We start from the raw sequence: 16,825 nt of genomic DNA, 5'->3' as shown, positions 1-16,825 counted from the left end.
TTAAAATGGCTCATCTGACAATTTTTTTATCTTAAATTACTAATAACGAAAAAAACATAAAAACCCACGCATTTTATTAGACAAATATATTAACGTTATTGCCACCTCACTTTTTGTCGTTTCATTTAAAAATAATGAATAAAATGTTCACGAAGTTTCATAATTTTTACCAAATTGCGTTTGGTTTCATAAAAGTGCAAATTAAAAATCTTCTCTATTTAACTTCTAGATTTGAATATAAAGAATGGTGTTTTCTCTTTCTAATACCGTCTTTCCGATCAGATCGTATTTCTCACCATGACGGTAAGGTCGGTAAGGAAGATTTCTATGAGCCCACGCGAGATGCGAGTTGTTTTCCAAAAGCGAACGGATTAGCCTGAAGGGTTAATGGTGACTCACAAATGAATAATTTTTCTTCTCTCTGATTCTTTCCTAATATGGAGATTTATATATTCGGATTGCAGCCTGTTCCTATAGCCTCTAGACGGGCACTATGGTGAAGGAACTTTGTTGGAATATACTGAAGGTCTTACTGAAATAATTTCATTTTCTACGCTGAGGCCGAGTTTTATTTAAATACTGTTCGTTTCAAATCCTATGACTGTTTTTTTTTTAAATATTCTGAATTCCGGTTTTTTGAATTCTTTTGGTTTTGATTTGTTATTTGAAATCATTTACATAAAACGTTTTCATTGTTGTTGTTGGAATTCAATTTTAGATTTGTGAAGAGGTATTTTAAGTTTGTTTGTTTAAAAGCAGTTTCAAATGTGGGTATTATAATAATTTCATTCCCGTTAGCTCTTGTGTTATGGAAGTGTGTTTTCGTAATTTTAAATTTGGGTAGGTATATTCATAATCTCATTCCAGTTAGCTCTTCTGTTGTGGAAGTGTGTTTTATTATTATTATTTTTTAAATATTTCATCAAAACTTACATTAAGCATACATTTGAAGATTTATTTTGTTGGGTTTTCTTCGAAGCTTTTATGATTACTTTCATAATAATTCTGATTTATAAAGTTGCTTCTTGTGATTTGAGGTCTGTTATTCTATTATAATTATTCACGTGTATCTGACATACCTAACGTGAAAGAAAACCGTTCTCGCATTCTGAATGTTCACTGCTGTGCTTTCAGTAGATCGCACTAAAAGTGCTCGCTAGCCGCTGTTCTACAAGATATAATTATTTCGTCTGATAGTCTACTCACTTTCAAAGTTATTACGAATCTAGTACCCATAAAACATTCATAAATCATTTACATTTTGATTTCGATACTCATATTTTTAAGAATATACTCGTAGTTCTGAAATAAATGTTAAACTGAAAGTCACCTATTAATTTACAATTACGATACTTAAAAATAAAAATAAATGCGTTCAATGAGGAAGCTTAGTTGAGGGAATACTAATTAGTTAGGCTGTAGGTATGTGTATCACACCAAACGAGTTTAAGCGGCTAATAAAAGTTGATTTGTCGTATTCCCGCGCATGAAAACACTTGTAATATAAAAGTTCACCCGGCTCAAAGTTACCTTGAAACGCTCGTACAAGTTGTTCTTTTGCTAGCAGGTATCAGACTAGCACAAGTAACCAGTAGGTGATCGGTCTCCGTTCCGGGGTTTTGATCTTGGATCTTGGAAGCGCTCAACCAAGGACAATACGAATACGCATGATTCTAGTTGGAGTCTCGCTTGAATCGGACGCGAAAGTTGAGTGAAGCAATGTGCGGTGGCCCGATGGCCCAGTGGGCGCTTACTTCAGTCGCGATGCTAACGTTGCTCTGTGCGGTCCTGTTGCCCAGGCTCTTCGTTCAAGATCCGTCCCCGCAATCGTTTACAAACAATAGTTCGGAAAGTGCGCCAAACTCCTGAAACATTTCAAAAATAAGCTATTTCCGCTGTAATGTTTGCGTACGAGAGACAGTGTAAGCCACCGCTGATTAATTCACGAGCGAATTTGCACTTTTAGACGATGACACGTTGCGTTAAGTGTGTGTTTTTGTCGCAAAGCTGCGAAGAATCACTTCAGACTCATTGTTTTTTGGCGACACGAAGTAGCAATAATATAAAATGTTATTAAAAATTAATACAGTTCTTTTGTCGCCGAAATTATTATTTATAAATAGCACATATTCTAGGCGTTTTATTAACACTGTTACATTCTTGCAAAGCGAGTGTTTTGAACATGCAATAAGGCAATGAATTTACTCTACTGTTTCCAGAAAACGAAAATTACGTGACCTTGTTTCTTAATTTATAAAGAGTCATTGTTTTATTGACCCTTCGAAAGTGTACAATACAGAAGTTGTTTGTGAATGGTGCGTCAATTGTTCTTTTGAAGTTGGTGTCAGAATTATTTAATAATAATAGGTAAGTTCTTCAAAACACCTTTATACCGAGTCAGCAGACAACTGACTCATTTATCAAATTTGATTGTTGATATAATTTCTTTCGCAAAAACTGAATTCTGTCAACGTTAATTACATTTAAAACGTCTCGATAAGCTGCATTGTTCATTATTTTAATAATCAAAACTTATTTGTTTTAAAATGTTTATGTTAGTTCACTTGGACTTGGTTTTATTACGGCAATAAAACCAGTTTATGTTCGATTTAAGTTATTACAATAGGTAATAATGTAATAACTTAATTTATATGTAAACAGGTAAATTATATTTATTTCATTATTGCAATCGCAGTAAAACAGGTTTAACAATTTCAATTCCAGAATAGGAACAGTGGTTTCAGAAAAAATTGTCGCGGACAGAACTCTATAAGATTTTTTATTGTATCACCCTGGCATAAAACTAGTTCCAAAAATTGTATTGAAATATGGAAAATGTTGTCATCAGATTCTTTGGTATTCCAACTTTAAGAATATAATATTTTTATATCCGACATATTTCAGAGGTCAACTTTGAGGTTTATAAAAAAGGAGGTCCGTAATCGACGCATGCTCAGGGGTACATTTTAATTCCGAACACACTTTTTCAGGGAACTCTAACAAAGGTTTTCAAAATATGTTATCGAAAAGTAAACTTTAACAAACACCGCTTAACTTTTCTCATTTCACGATTACAACTTCATGGTTAATATACCTACACCACGTTCATTCAAATTTAATATTAAGGATTCTGAAAATAATTTTACTTTATGACGTCATATTTATCCAGCTTTAAAATTGGTACTAGGTACTTATCAACGCTAAATAAGTATATTTTCACGTATGTTATATTGAAAGGTTAAATGAGGTTTGTTGATTCAAAAGTGTCGACAATAAAAAAACGTGTCAATATGTGTGAATGTTATTAATAAAAAAATTAAACGGAAGAGTGTCAATTAACCTTAAAATCTATACCTGCACGAATTTTGTAATTTTACTTTAGATAAATTGACTGAAAAAATATACCGGACTTACCATTTCTGAAAAAAATATAATAATTGGTTAATACATAGAAACATGGAAAACGGTTAGTTTGCACTTCAAAAAAACACTTTGTATCATTTAGATAATAATGAGAAGTAAGTATTTCATTTTACGGAAATTGAAACTAATCCTATTTTAATAAACGAATTGCAATCTTTAGAGCCCAAGCCTCGGGCGGAAATTCTGTTCTTCTTCTATCGGTATTTCAAAGAAAGATGTTTCGAGGAACTAGCGTCATTGATTCATTCGGAACCGGTGCACAGTCGGGAAACAAGCTAAACGCGCGCCCAATATCTGTACACGGTTAACATGAGAACGGGACGTTTCTACGTGTTTTCTCTGGGTTTCGTCTCCCCTACAATATGAGTTTCTTCAAGACCGAGGTTCACTTCTTGATTTCCACAAAAAAACATCCAAACAGCCTCCTGTGTAGAGTTAATGGTAAAAAAATATATTTCAAGAGTTATTTCGTTCAAATTAAAATCGATTGTTCAGTTGGCGGCCATTGTTATTTCTGTGAATGTTTTTTCTGCTTCTCTTATTTATCCCAAAATATTAACCGTAGAACCTAAAATAAGTTCTTATCTTGGGTCTAATTGAAAAATGAATACTATTTTTTTCAAAACACGGCGTGAACAAAAATTTAACTTAATTCAAATTATTCGATTTCTTTTTTTCATTTCCGGTTACTGAAATAATTGTTTTTCATTATTATCTAACTGATACAGATGTTTTTGAAATAAAATGTGATTATTAACCGCATAAGTATTTAACAAATAAAATTGATAAAAACCCTACGTTGTAATTCGAGATACTTAAATACATGGTTCTCAACACGAAACACTTATTTACAGTTGTTAGGATGCATGCAATATTTTAATATTCACTTCGATTTTGTCACTAGTTTCTCGAAAGTGAGGCTTATCTCCTATAGCTTGCGGTAAATTAAAATAAATTAAAAACGAAACATTTTGGGAGCAATTTATTTCTCGGGTATTGTGATTTTTACTTCTAAAATAGTTACCAAAAGGAATAATAATATAACACACGAAACAAGCTGTTAGTGCCCGTCTCTGTCCGTGTAAACGTAAATTCACATTTATTATTTACACCATTTGTCTGCCAGGTTTCTCCACAACAGTAGCTTCTACAGGGCAGTATAATACTCTAAGAAATAGTACTAAATGATGATTAGGAAAATGCCCTGAAGAAGCTACGGTTGTTGTGAAAACTTGGAAAAGAGGTGTTAATAAAGTTATTGTTTTATATTAAACTGGCTGACGTGTACCCGGCGTTGCATGGAATCACTTCCCTACTTTCTATAAAAAAGGGTACATGTTTAATATATATAAACCTTTCGGAAGAAAATCTATTTATTTATTTCTAATTTCACTCCCGGCTGGGCTTATACATGTAATTTTTTTTATTTATCACAAAAAACATCTAAATAAGCACAAAAAGGTCAAAGCAAGATCGAAAAAATAAGCAAAATCAAAAAAACAGAATCAAAAAAAAAATAGAAGACAAAATAAAAAAACATAATCGAAACCATAAACTCCACCATTGAAGATGGAAAAATATAACACTTGGAAAATTACAAAACATTGGTAAGAACAGAGCTATGTAGTTTGTCTAGTTAAATTAAAATAAATTTGATGTTCTTCTTTCTGAAATAAATTTGGTGATGCCTTGTTTATATTTGGTGAATGATGTGTTGAATAGATCAACAACATCTTTATAGTCACTACCCAAATTTTGTATAAGACGAACGGGGGAATAGAATGAAGATTCTGTGTTGATGTTATCACAATAGAACGGTAGATAATGCCTCGATGTTGGTTTGCGAGGTATAGAGTCACGTGGGGTAACCGTACGCGGAGTGTAAGTGTTCGCAGTGATGTTTCCGAGAAGATTGTGCCTGTTAAGCGCCCGCGCGTTCCTTAATTCAGTGTAGCCTTCTGGATCGCGCCGAAGCAGGACATGTGTACAGTGGATGCTGATTTGTCAATAAAAACTGGTAGTTAAATTACTTTTTTTCGTGCTTTTCTTAATTTTTTCATCTCTGTTACCGATGTGTGCTATTGTGTAACCAGCTGTGTCAGAGCGACGTAGTCTATGATAATTTTTAGTGAATTATTGTTAGTTAGACGGGTGCAAAAGTGATAATTCTAATAAAGATAACCACTAATCTGATTTTTAAAGTTTATTGAATTTTGGTGTGATGGGGTAAGTGTGCTAGGGTAAGCGTTCGCAGTTGGACGAGTGCGAACACCTTACCCCGATAGATAAAATTGATTTTATAGCATAATATTTCAACTCTCGTTATTTTTTACAGTGAAATATGCCACGTGTGTACGTGAGAAAACACCCGGAGAGGTCAGTTTGCACTCAAGAGCAAAAAGAAACTGCAAAAAGGCTTATGAAAAAGAGGAAGAGTCAGCGGGCTGCTGAAGATATTGTTGGGATCTGTAAAGCCACTCTGCGTAAACGCCTAAAACTAAAATTAAAAGCAACTTCAATGGGGAGATATCGTCCGACATTTACACCAGATAAGGCAGTAGATTTTTAGATAAATAGATACTCAATTTATCGTGCAGATGTCATTTTTTTGTGAAACTATTGATCTTATAATTATTCATTTATTTTCAGGCCGAAATCGTTGATTATTGGAAAAAAAACTGACGAAATGTTCTACGGCCTGACTATGCAGACAATGAGAAAAATTGTTTACGAGTATGCTGAAATCAACAAGATCGAGAACAGATTTGACAACATTACAAAAACGGCTGACAAGGATTGGGTATATGGATTTCTAAAACGTAACCCTGTTTTAGCTTTAAGACAGACTACTCCCACAAGTATTGCGAGAGCTATTGGGTTTAACGTTGTTCAAGTTCGGCGGTTTTACGCAAACTGAAAAATGCTTGCAAGTCTGAAATAATTATCTCAAGTCCATATAAAAAGAAACTTCAGCAGAAGCAGACAGATGCAGATGCAAAAATCGTTCGAAAACCAATATTTAAAACCATGGAAATCGGACGACCACCTCTTTTCAAGAAAGTCACACCACAAAGAATCACCACAAAGCGTAAGGCGGGAGATTCCAGCGTGCATAACTATTTAAAAAGCGCACAAAAACAGGCTTCTAAGGACTATTTTTGCCCACAAAGCAAGGAGAAATATCGAGATCCACCAACAGAAGATTGGATAGAATGTATTGTGTAAAGCATGGTGGCATGAGAACTGCACAGACTACGAAAAGGGGCAATTTAAGTGTGATAATTGCAATGGGGGGTAACTCTTCGCGGTGCGAACACTTACCCTACGGTATGCGTATACTTACCCCGCACACGGGGTAAGTGTACGCAATCGACATGCGTTTAAACTTTTTTATATAACTGTTTGATTTATGAACCATATGAGGTTTTTATGGTTGTTTGAGATGCCTTAATAATCGATCATATTAATAAAGAAAAAAAAATTAGTAAAATACCTTAAGCTTTTTAATACAAAAATCCCTATGTAAAAATTGCGCACGGTTACCCCACGTGACTCTATGTAAAGAAATCAAATATTATAGTTCAGGGCTGTCAATTATTGAATTTATGATTTTATATAAACATTTTAGTTCATTAATTATTCTACATTCAGATAAATTTAATAAATTGAATTGACATAGTAGATAATCATAGTTGACACATTCCCTTGTAATACCTTTTCTGAAATAATTAAATCTTAAGAATTTATTTAGAATTCTTTCTATCGTGAGTGAATGACTGGCGTAACTAGGTGCCCACACTGTCAAGTTGTACTCAATTTGACTCCTAACCAATGACACAAATTTTTATAGGTTTGAATATTTTTAAATTGGCTGCAAATTCTTATTACAAAACCCAACATTTTCAAAGCTTTATTTGATATAATTTCAGTATGGTTACTAAAATTCAGTTTTTGATCAAAGTTTACACCTAAATCATTCATCTCGGTTACAGCGATTAGTTCTAACTGATGGAGAAATTATAAATAATTGTATTTTTTATTTTGTGAAATCTCATAATTAGACATTTGCTTATATTTAGTTGTAGATAGTTCTCTCGGCACCAAACAAAAAGTTTAAAATCTCTAAATAATAATGAAACCTCAATCAAAATCCGTTGCATAGTTTAGAATAATTAAACGCACAGACAGACAGGAACAGTGACTTTTTTTAAAATTAAATTTAGAGATTATAATAAAATAAAGTATAAGCTAAACTAAACAATATTTTTTGTTCTAATTGGTAAGTGAATAGATTTATAATATGATGTGTTTGATTATTTTTGATATATTTAATTATATGTTTATTTAAGTCGCTGGCGTGTAAGGTCTTTGACCTTACATTCGTTTGCTGATAAGATAATGTGAAATAACAAAATATATATTTTTTAAATTGTATTGTCCCCTTTTGTTGTTGCACGACTGATGTATTTATTATCAATGTTTTGTTTGTTTTAGTCATATCAAACTGTGCCTTAACGGCCTGCGTTGAGTACACATACGTGCGTAGTGTACATATCCCATCTACTTATTATTACCAAACATCTGGTTTGTGGGTTCACACGCGCCTACGAGATGAGGCAATGCTCGAGGTAGGTGCATATTTAATAAGCTTCATAATCTGACAGTTATACAGCATCTTACAACAAATAATAATATTTAGCTTTCATAAACAACATATTTATTTTTATTTTTGGAATAACTTTATGAGAAAAACCTTAAATTATAAAATTTAATTATTGAAAACAATATAAGCGATTCTTTAACGAAAATTTTAAACAGATAAATCAGAAAAAGAGAATATAACAGCCAATAAAAATGTGCAGTGAGAAAATGAAGACAATGTTAGTAGTTCTTATTCGAAGTATGATACAGTTAAATATGACCGAAGGAGATAGGGTCCCATTAGCTCAGTGGTAGAGGGGTGCCCCGACAAGGAAAGGGTCCTGGCTTGGAGTCCTAGATGTGACTTATTTTTTCTGTTTCAAATTTTCGTCTAGGGATCGCTAATATTGTCTTCAATAATTTAAGATATTTATAATTAAAAAAAGTATTTCATTTGGAAGCACTTCGAATAAAGTATAAAGGGTAGATAAAAACAATTCGAATAAATGATAGATACAAACATAGTGATATATCGGAAAAGTACTGGATTCCAGGAAAGAAAATTCTATTCGTATAAATGTTAGATACAAGCATAGTGATGTGTCGGGAAAATACCGGATTCCAGGAAAGGAAATTCAAATATCTGTTTTATTACTACGTCGATACCTACTCTCGGTCAAATTGGGTATTATGGAATTTTATTTTGAAAAGTTTTTTTTGCTCCCAGCAGTCTGGAGACAGTGAAACTATGACATCCTCAATTGGGGTATGTTGTAAGGCTGAAGGGAGTGCGGAGGGGAAAGCGATATGAGAGAGGAAGGTGCGGAACCAAATACGGCCAAAGTCATTTCAAGCAACGTTCCAATCCTGAATAGTGGTCTTACACCGGGGCGATACTGAGAGTATCTTCCAACGAACGTGCAGCAAATATGCTTACTACATATTATTTTTAATCATTGTGAAATAACACAAATTAATCAAATGAAATTTACTTGCGACCTCCGGCTTGCTAATTGAGAACCTCACCTCTACACCACTGAGACGGTCAAGCGTAAGCACAGTCCCGGGAAAATGATGTAGGGTTGTTACATTTTTACTAGTAAGAAAACATTTAACCTAGCTTTAAAAGCTTAACGTTACCATTTTGATATTATTTATTGAAACAATTTATTTTTATGTAGAAAATTGAAAATTTTTTCGGGTGTGACAGAGAATTGAACTAAGAACTGTGAAAATTGGAGAAAACATACATAAATTATTGAAATATCGTTGGTGATGCTCAATAAATATATTATGATATGAATTCATTCGGTAGCAAAGTGATAGAGCGTCGGCAAAAACGTTTGTTTATACCGTTTGAATATTAGTATTAAATTTAACTTACAATAGAAGAAGAAGTTGGGTAGGCACACCCAGTAGAACGTGCAAAGATCAAGTAAATACGAAATGAGACGAAAAACTACTATATACTACTGTATAGGTACTTCATATATATTATTTTTTCATAGTCTTCGACAGGGTCTATCATAAAACCTTATGGGAGACATTGAAAGCTAGAAACTTATATACCCTATATTATCAACTCTCAGCAAAAAAACGCACGGTAGGTAAGTGCGTAATACCAGTCGATTACTTGCGATCAGGAGTAAGGCAAAGAGGGTGTATGTCCCCCATTCCGTTCAGTGTACACATGGACGAGTTATCAAATCATCTGGAGACCAGAGCGGGCTGCCGCTCTGCTTATTAACAAACTAAGCCTTAATCACATAAGTTCTCCTACCTCCATCGATCAAAGGATTGAGAATATTATCAAATATGTATATTTGAAGACTATCCAAAGTAACACAATATGGCATACAACCCGAAAAACCGGAACTAATTGCATTCTTTATTATACCTTAACGGGGTAGAAATATAATAAAATAAAAATATCTAAGAACGTTAGGTACTTGGGGCATATCATTTATTAAGACCTCTCGGATGATTACGATATTGAACGGCAAAGGAGAGGGTCAGTATAGTGTTCAATATGATTACCCGCAGATTCTACAAACGCTGCAAAAATGTTAAACAATATTGGTTAATGCATTTTGTACAAACTTTTATATGTCTATGAATGGAACGACTCCGAATTGAAAGTAAGAACTCCTGCAGAATTATATGTTGATGCCGAAAATAAAGCAGCGCATCGGTAATGTTCACCAAACACCGGGTCACTGGAGCCAGCATGCGGCTAATGTCAACACAGTGGTGGATCGCAGCCTACCACCATGATGCGCCACCATTGAATGAGCGATGTGCCCGAGCTTACCACTTATTGACCACTTATCATAAATTATTGGTAAACTAGTTAAAAACGAATTACCATGTGTAAGATATTTGATATTTTCTCATTTTTATTATTTCGTTTTTTTCCTTTTCTTTATTTATATTTGAAAATTGATTTTTGGTGTTAGTATGTAGTTTTACATGGGTACTTAGTTTAATTTATCTACCTACATACTTTTAATGTGTTTTTTTTAGATTTTCTCTTTCTGACAACTGCGTTTTATGTTATTTTTATTATTTATGTTTTTTCTGTATGTAATATATATTTTTTGCTGATATTTAATGGTTGATGCAACTATGTATCATGTAATCATCTAAATAAAAAATATATAGCTGTTAGTTTCCCTAAAAAACTAAAACGAAAAAAAACTTCAACACTGGAGTACCAATAAACAAACAAAATTTAACATTTATTGACAGCATTTACATATTGTGTGTATTTGTATAGGTAATTTTAAATTATATTGGAATCAAAAATAATGACTTTGACTGTAACCATGGTTTGATGAACTCTAAGACATGGATTTACTTTGAATTTAAGTGTCAACATTTTTAAAAGAATTCAGATAAGCGATAAGGTACCTATCTTTAATGTTATGCTTTTTAACAGAAACATTATTTTTAATTTCACATTCAAATTTGAAGAATAACTGATTTTGAAGAATTATTGATTACTAAATCAAAGAGCCGTTCGACTTATTTTACAAACAGTATTTTTGATTTGATATTATTATCAATTATACGGTATTTACGATATTTCCCGAAAAAAATAATTGAAGCCATGACATTTACAAGCTATCTTTAGATTACGTGAAATAAGAACGAATGTTATATGATAAAATAACTCAACATGGTATTTGAAATAAATCAGCTTACATTTGATATGTTTTCTTAAAATGTAGATAAATACATTTAGGAGTCGTATTATATTCAGCCGGGACGCCTTTCTTTGTCCTACGTAATATAAATCATCATAAAAACATATTAATTATTAGTGTTTTGTGACCGGAAACTGAAACGGGTAGGTACCTGTTAATTGTTATTTTTCTCTACACGTGTTTTGTGATTACCAATTAAGAGTAGTGAACTAACCTTCAGTGTCAGTGGAACCATGGTTCTCACATTATATTGTAAAGTGGGGTAAATCGAGAGTAAGGATGGGGAGATTGAATATATACTAGCTTAGCAGCAACTCTACGAATATCAATTAAGTTCATTCGGTTCCGTATTCCACGTCCACGACTCCCAACCTGTTAATTGTTATTTTTTCTCTACACGTGTTTTGTGATTACCAATTAAGAGTAGTGAACTAACCTTCAGTGTCAGTGGAACCATGATTCTCACATTATATTGTAAAGTGAGGTAAATCGAGAGTAAGGATGGGGAGATTGAATATATACTAGCTTAGCAGCAACTCTACGAATATCAATTAAGTTCATTCGGTTCCGTATTCCACGTCCACGACTCCCAACCTGTTAATTGTTATTTTTTCTCTACACGTGTTTTGTGATTACCAATTAAGAGTAGTGAACTAACCTTCAGTGTCAGTGGAACCATGATTCTCACATTATATTGTAAAGTGAGGTAAATCGAGAGTAAGGATGGGGAGATTGAATATATACTAGCTTAGCAGCAACTCTACGAATATCAATTAAGTTCATTCGGTTCCGTATTCCACGTCCACGACTCCCAACCTGTTAATTGTTATTTTTTCTCTACACGTGTTTTGTGATTACCAATTAAGAGTAGTGAACTAACCTTCAGTGTCAGTGGAACCATGATTCTCACATTATATTGTAAAGTGAGGTAAATCGAGAGTAAGGATGGGGAGATTGAATATATACTAGCTTAGCAGCAACTCTACGAATATCAATTAAGTTCATTCGGTTCCGTATTCCACGTCCACGACTCCCATGGCACTCGCGTAAATTCAAGATGCTGCCTCCATTTTTTCCCGCATCTGTGACGCGTCGAGATGAAAATGCACCCTCCCTTTAAATATAACGTACATACCTATCTTCGAGCTGGTAACTCCTACCTTCACTTATAGGATTATAAATCTCACCTTAATCCGCCCATTTGCCATCTGCGTATAACGTAACGTATTAAAGCAAAGAATATTATAAGAAGATTATTTCATATCAGAGTTCCATTTTTAAAGCGACGAATATAAAATAATCTCTTTCATGTATAGCATGATCATTCTTTGCGGGTGCTTAATTCTTTCATGGATTTATTCGCATAACTTTGAATCCGTCGATTGATGCCGCTTTTCTTTTTAAATTGTGGAAATAAATTAAGGATTTTTTCTGTCCATTCTTTAATGTCTGTGTGTTATTTCGATATCTCTGTTCAACACAAGTTTGATTCCAATCGTAGCAGTACCTAATGTTTTTTTCTCGTGGGTGTTTTTAAATACAATTGTTTTAAATATTTTAATATTTGAAACTGTTATTTCGTGGTGGAATTCCATTATAAATATATATAGAGAACACAATTTTAAACTTTTTTTTTTTTTTTTTAGTAAACACAACTTACAAAATTTTTTGAAAATTTGTGCTAGTAATCCATTTTTAGTGTTTAAAAACCTCTATAAATAAGTATTAAACATATTTTTGGGTATAATCACAACTTCATTAAAAAGTATTTCGCCACAATTTCACTTTTGTCTTGATTACAATAATGACTCTAATCCGTATCTTATCTAGGTCGTCAATACTTTCAAGGGACTCAAAATAATTTTCATCGATAATATGTTGAAACATAATTATAACAAATAAATATTTTTGAATTCAAAAATATTTATTTTTTTGACAGCTCGACGTAGGTATACATATTTGCTAGGTTATTTGATAAAGCGGATATGAAAAAGAGTCCACCCAGTAGTCCAGGGTAGAATAATGATAATTGAAATAAAAGAAAAACTGACATTAGCAATGACTCCAACTTTATCGGAAATCAAAGGCAAAGGGATTAAAATGAACGGTGCTTTCAATAATCGTATGTAACTGCCTAAATTTCTTATGTCGGCAATATTTTAAGAATTAAAAATTTTCAGAATAACCTAGAGCCATTTTACGAAGTATGATTACCACAACTGTAAAATATGGTTTATTACTTGGGCCCAGTTTAGCCTATTGTCGGCTTATCGCTCGACGGGAAAGTATCGATTGTTGAAAAACCGCCTTTTTAAAATGAATAATTTTGTAGGATTGGCTGAAAAAAAGTGAGTGTATGTATTTTTGGATAATTCTTGAAAAACGTATGTAATATTTAATTTTACTTTTTATATTTTGGTTATGTTTGGTTTGGAATTATAATCTTTTGAATAAAGTGAATATCTTGATTTTTTATCAAGGCTACGATATGTTTTTTGAGAAAAATTGTAGATATATTTGCAGTCAGTAACTGTATCAAAGTAATGGCATACTGTTAAAAAGTTTTGTTGCGTAGTATTGAAAGTGTCTTTGTCCGTATGTCATCGGAATGTTCAGTGTTTTATTTGTTGAGGACCTGGGTTTTATTATAGCTTTTGGTTGATTTGTAATATGAAGATTATTATGGATGAGGTGAAGGAGAGCAGTTTTGGCGTAAAGTTGTCTTATTGACATGACGTCTAGTGTTCTGAAGATTTTGATTGAGTGTGTGTAGAATGGTACTGGCAGTATGAGTTTTATTAATGCCTTTTGAACTTTTTGAATTGGGTCGATTGTTGTGTTTGTAGCGCTTTCCCAAGCTAATATTCCATAAGTGGCAATGGATTGACACAGTGCAAAATATATTCATCTGAGTATTGTTAGTGGGAAAATGTTTTTTTTATGGATTTTATTAGGCAAGACGCGATTGAAGAGATGATTGAAAAGTTTTAGTGCCAAGCAATTATCTACGAGCTGAGTACGGGGAACATCGGTCCAACTCGTCGACCCTACTTCGTCGGTCGACCGACGATACGCTTAACACTCTTTCCAGCACTAGAATTGAATATTAGAATCTTGCAAATGTGCTGCGATAGTTGGCGACATGTTTGTTGTTGTTAAAATAATATTATTTTATTATTATTATTTTTTAACGATAAACTAATGTTTTCATAAGACAAGATGTTATGCATAGCATAAAGGATAAAAAAATAATTTTAAGCAATAATTAGTCGCTTGAAATATCAATACAAATTGAAAATATCTCCCGAGTAAAAATAAATGCCGCCAACGGGAATTGATCCCGTGCCTTCTGATGTCCGGTCAGCTGCTATGAAACTGAAATTTCCAACCCGCCAAATGATTCAGTATATACTAGTACCTCAATCAACAATTGCTCGTCTCGCGACTGCTCGCTCCTGTTATTCTGGCTCTCAGAACTGAAGTGCAGTCCCCCGGTTCAGCGTCTTCCCGCCTCCCCTACACGTGACTAAGGCACGTTGTACACTGTATTGCCGCGTGATCGATGTTCTCTATGATTTGTGGTCTTGGGAATGCTTGATTAACGCAGGATATGGGTAACTAATAACTAATAACAATGCGTAAATATTTGAATGGTGCAAAGTACCAAATTACAATTACTACTGTAAAAGTACGGTTTTGTATTCTTCAAATAATATTTATGATTTTAAAGTATATTTTTTTTTAGTGACATGTGCCGCACCTTTTTACTTAGCGTTACCTAAGTCGTTGTGATTTTATCATGATATTTTATTGGTAGATCATTTCACTATATTAACTACTAGCAAAGATTTCTGTCTTGGTACATTTATCTTCGAGAAGTATTAAATCATGAATGCAGTCTTATCTAACAACTTATTTTGAGATTATTTGGCAATATTTTGAACAATATATACTGGCCAAAATGTAGCCAATTTGAAGTGATACTCGTACATTAAAAACATTTAAGATAAATTTAAAAAATTCCCGCAACTTCTTTACTTCGATATTCACTGAGAAAACCATTTTGCACAGGAAAACATATCCCTATTTTTTAATAAATGTTTCCCATATACATACAGTTCTCTAATAAAAAGGGATTTTTCATTTTCGAAACATTTTTTAAATATATTTATTAATTTATTTTACGCATATTAAGGCTTTTACATATACATATAACAATATTTACGAAATTATACTTGTAAATAGCGCAGGAAACGACTGTTTACAACACTTGCACAAAAATAAATATATTATATTATTGAATTTGATCCATACAATATGTAGGTACAAAATATAAAATGTCCATAATAATTTTCTTCTTTCAGCCGGCAAAATACTGTTAATGTTTTAGTCAATTTAAAAAGCTTTATCAAAATATTCCCTTACTTGATGAAAAACACTTCAATAAGGTATGCTAATATATTGAAATTGATGTACTAAATATATCAACAATATTGGAGTATTTGTTTCCTAGCTGTTGAATCCGTCGCATAGGAGTGTAATATTAGGACGTTGATGTAGAATTGCTAAAATAATATGGTAAGTACTGTCTTGTAACTGACCTGCTTGGAGTATGAAAAGAGATTACATGCAGTAAATCAGGGGTATCAAACATTGAATTAATGATTTTATACAAACAGGTTAAATCGAAAATGATTCTACGATCAGATAATTTTATTAAATTTAATGAACAAAATACGTTATCGTAATTTAGGCATTCTCTAGGAATGGCCATTTTAAAATTTACATATTATAAAAAAATATTTTGGATTCTTTCAATCGCATGCGAATGAACCTCATAATTTGGGGACGAAACCGTGGAATTGTATTCTATGTGACTCCTTAATAGCGACACATATAATTTTTTTAAGGTATTGACATTATTGAAATCACTAGATAACCTTAAAATAAATCCCAACATTTTCAAATGCTGTCTTGTTGTAATATAAAAATTAAGGAATAAAAATTTCCTTTTTTTCATAAAATCTGTAATGTATTGTACATCAATTAATTTTTTTAAATTCATCAATATTCGGAAATGTGTTTTTTTATAGAACGCGGAAGAAGTCAAAACCAAATGTACGAAAATCTCCAGCGCTCAAAGCATTTTATCGTAAATGTCTTGGCGCTCCAGTGTTTCTTCCTTGCATGGAAATCCAGAAAATTTATTTATTTGTCGATAGACCATTAATAAACAAAACGTGTTTGTTAATTCAAAATCAACCATAGTCCCAACTGCCCGGAGCCAGTGGAACTAAGAGATCACCAATTATTTATATATAACGATAAATCATTAAGAAATTGTGTTAAAAAACACACACACATTTCAACTACAACAACAAATCCACAAATTTTTAAAAACTTCTCTTTTGAGTCGTTGGATTCTGAGAGATGCTATAAGAAATAGAATAGTTTAAAAAAAAGCTTGACGTGAAAAAATAATATCGAAGTATGATTTAATCTTCCCATAAATCATTCCGTTTCCTTTAATTCGATGGTCGGGAAAGCGTGTAATA

The 16,825-nt window shown here is 32.7% G+C and overlaps 1 protein-coding gene across 1 annotated transcript in view; it reads left to right on the top strand.

Moving 5' to 3' along the window:
* Nucleotides 1-1,796: 1,796 nt before the first annotated feature.
* Nucleotides 1,797-16,825, top strand: part of LOC149425658 (gonadotropin-releasing hormone receptor-like) — a 476,707-nt gene continuing 461,678 nt past the window's right edge. Inside the window, exon 1 of the mRNA XM_089640935.1 lies at nt 1,797-2,367. The gene's annotated coding sequence lies outside the window, so the exon portion shown is untranslated. The remainder of the gene's footprint in view (nt 2,368-16,825) is intronic.

This window comes from Hesperophylax consimilis, chromosome 2 (genome assembly GCF_061612785.1).
Source record: "Hesperophylax consimilis isolate HC1 chromosome 2, BYU_Hcon_1.0, whole genome shotgun sequence".
Classification (NCBI taxonomy): Eukaryota; Metazoa; Arthropoda; class Insecta; order Trichoptera; family Limnephilidae; genus Hesperophylax; species Hesperophylax consimilis.
Note: the sequence above shows the minus strand (reverse complement) of the source record. Positions and strands in the feature narration are given on the sequence as shown.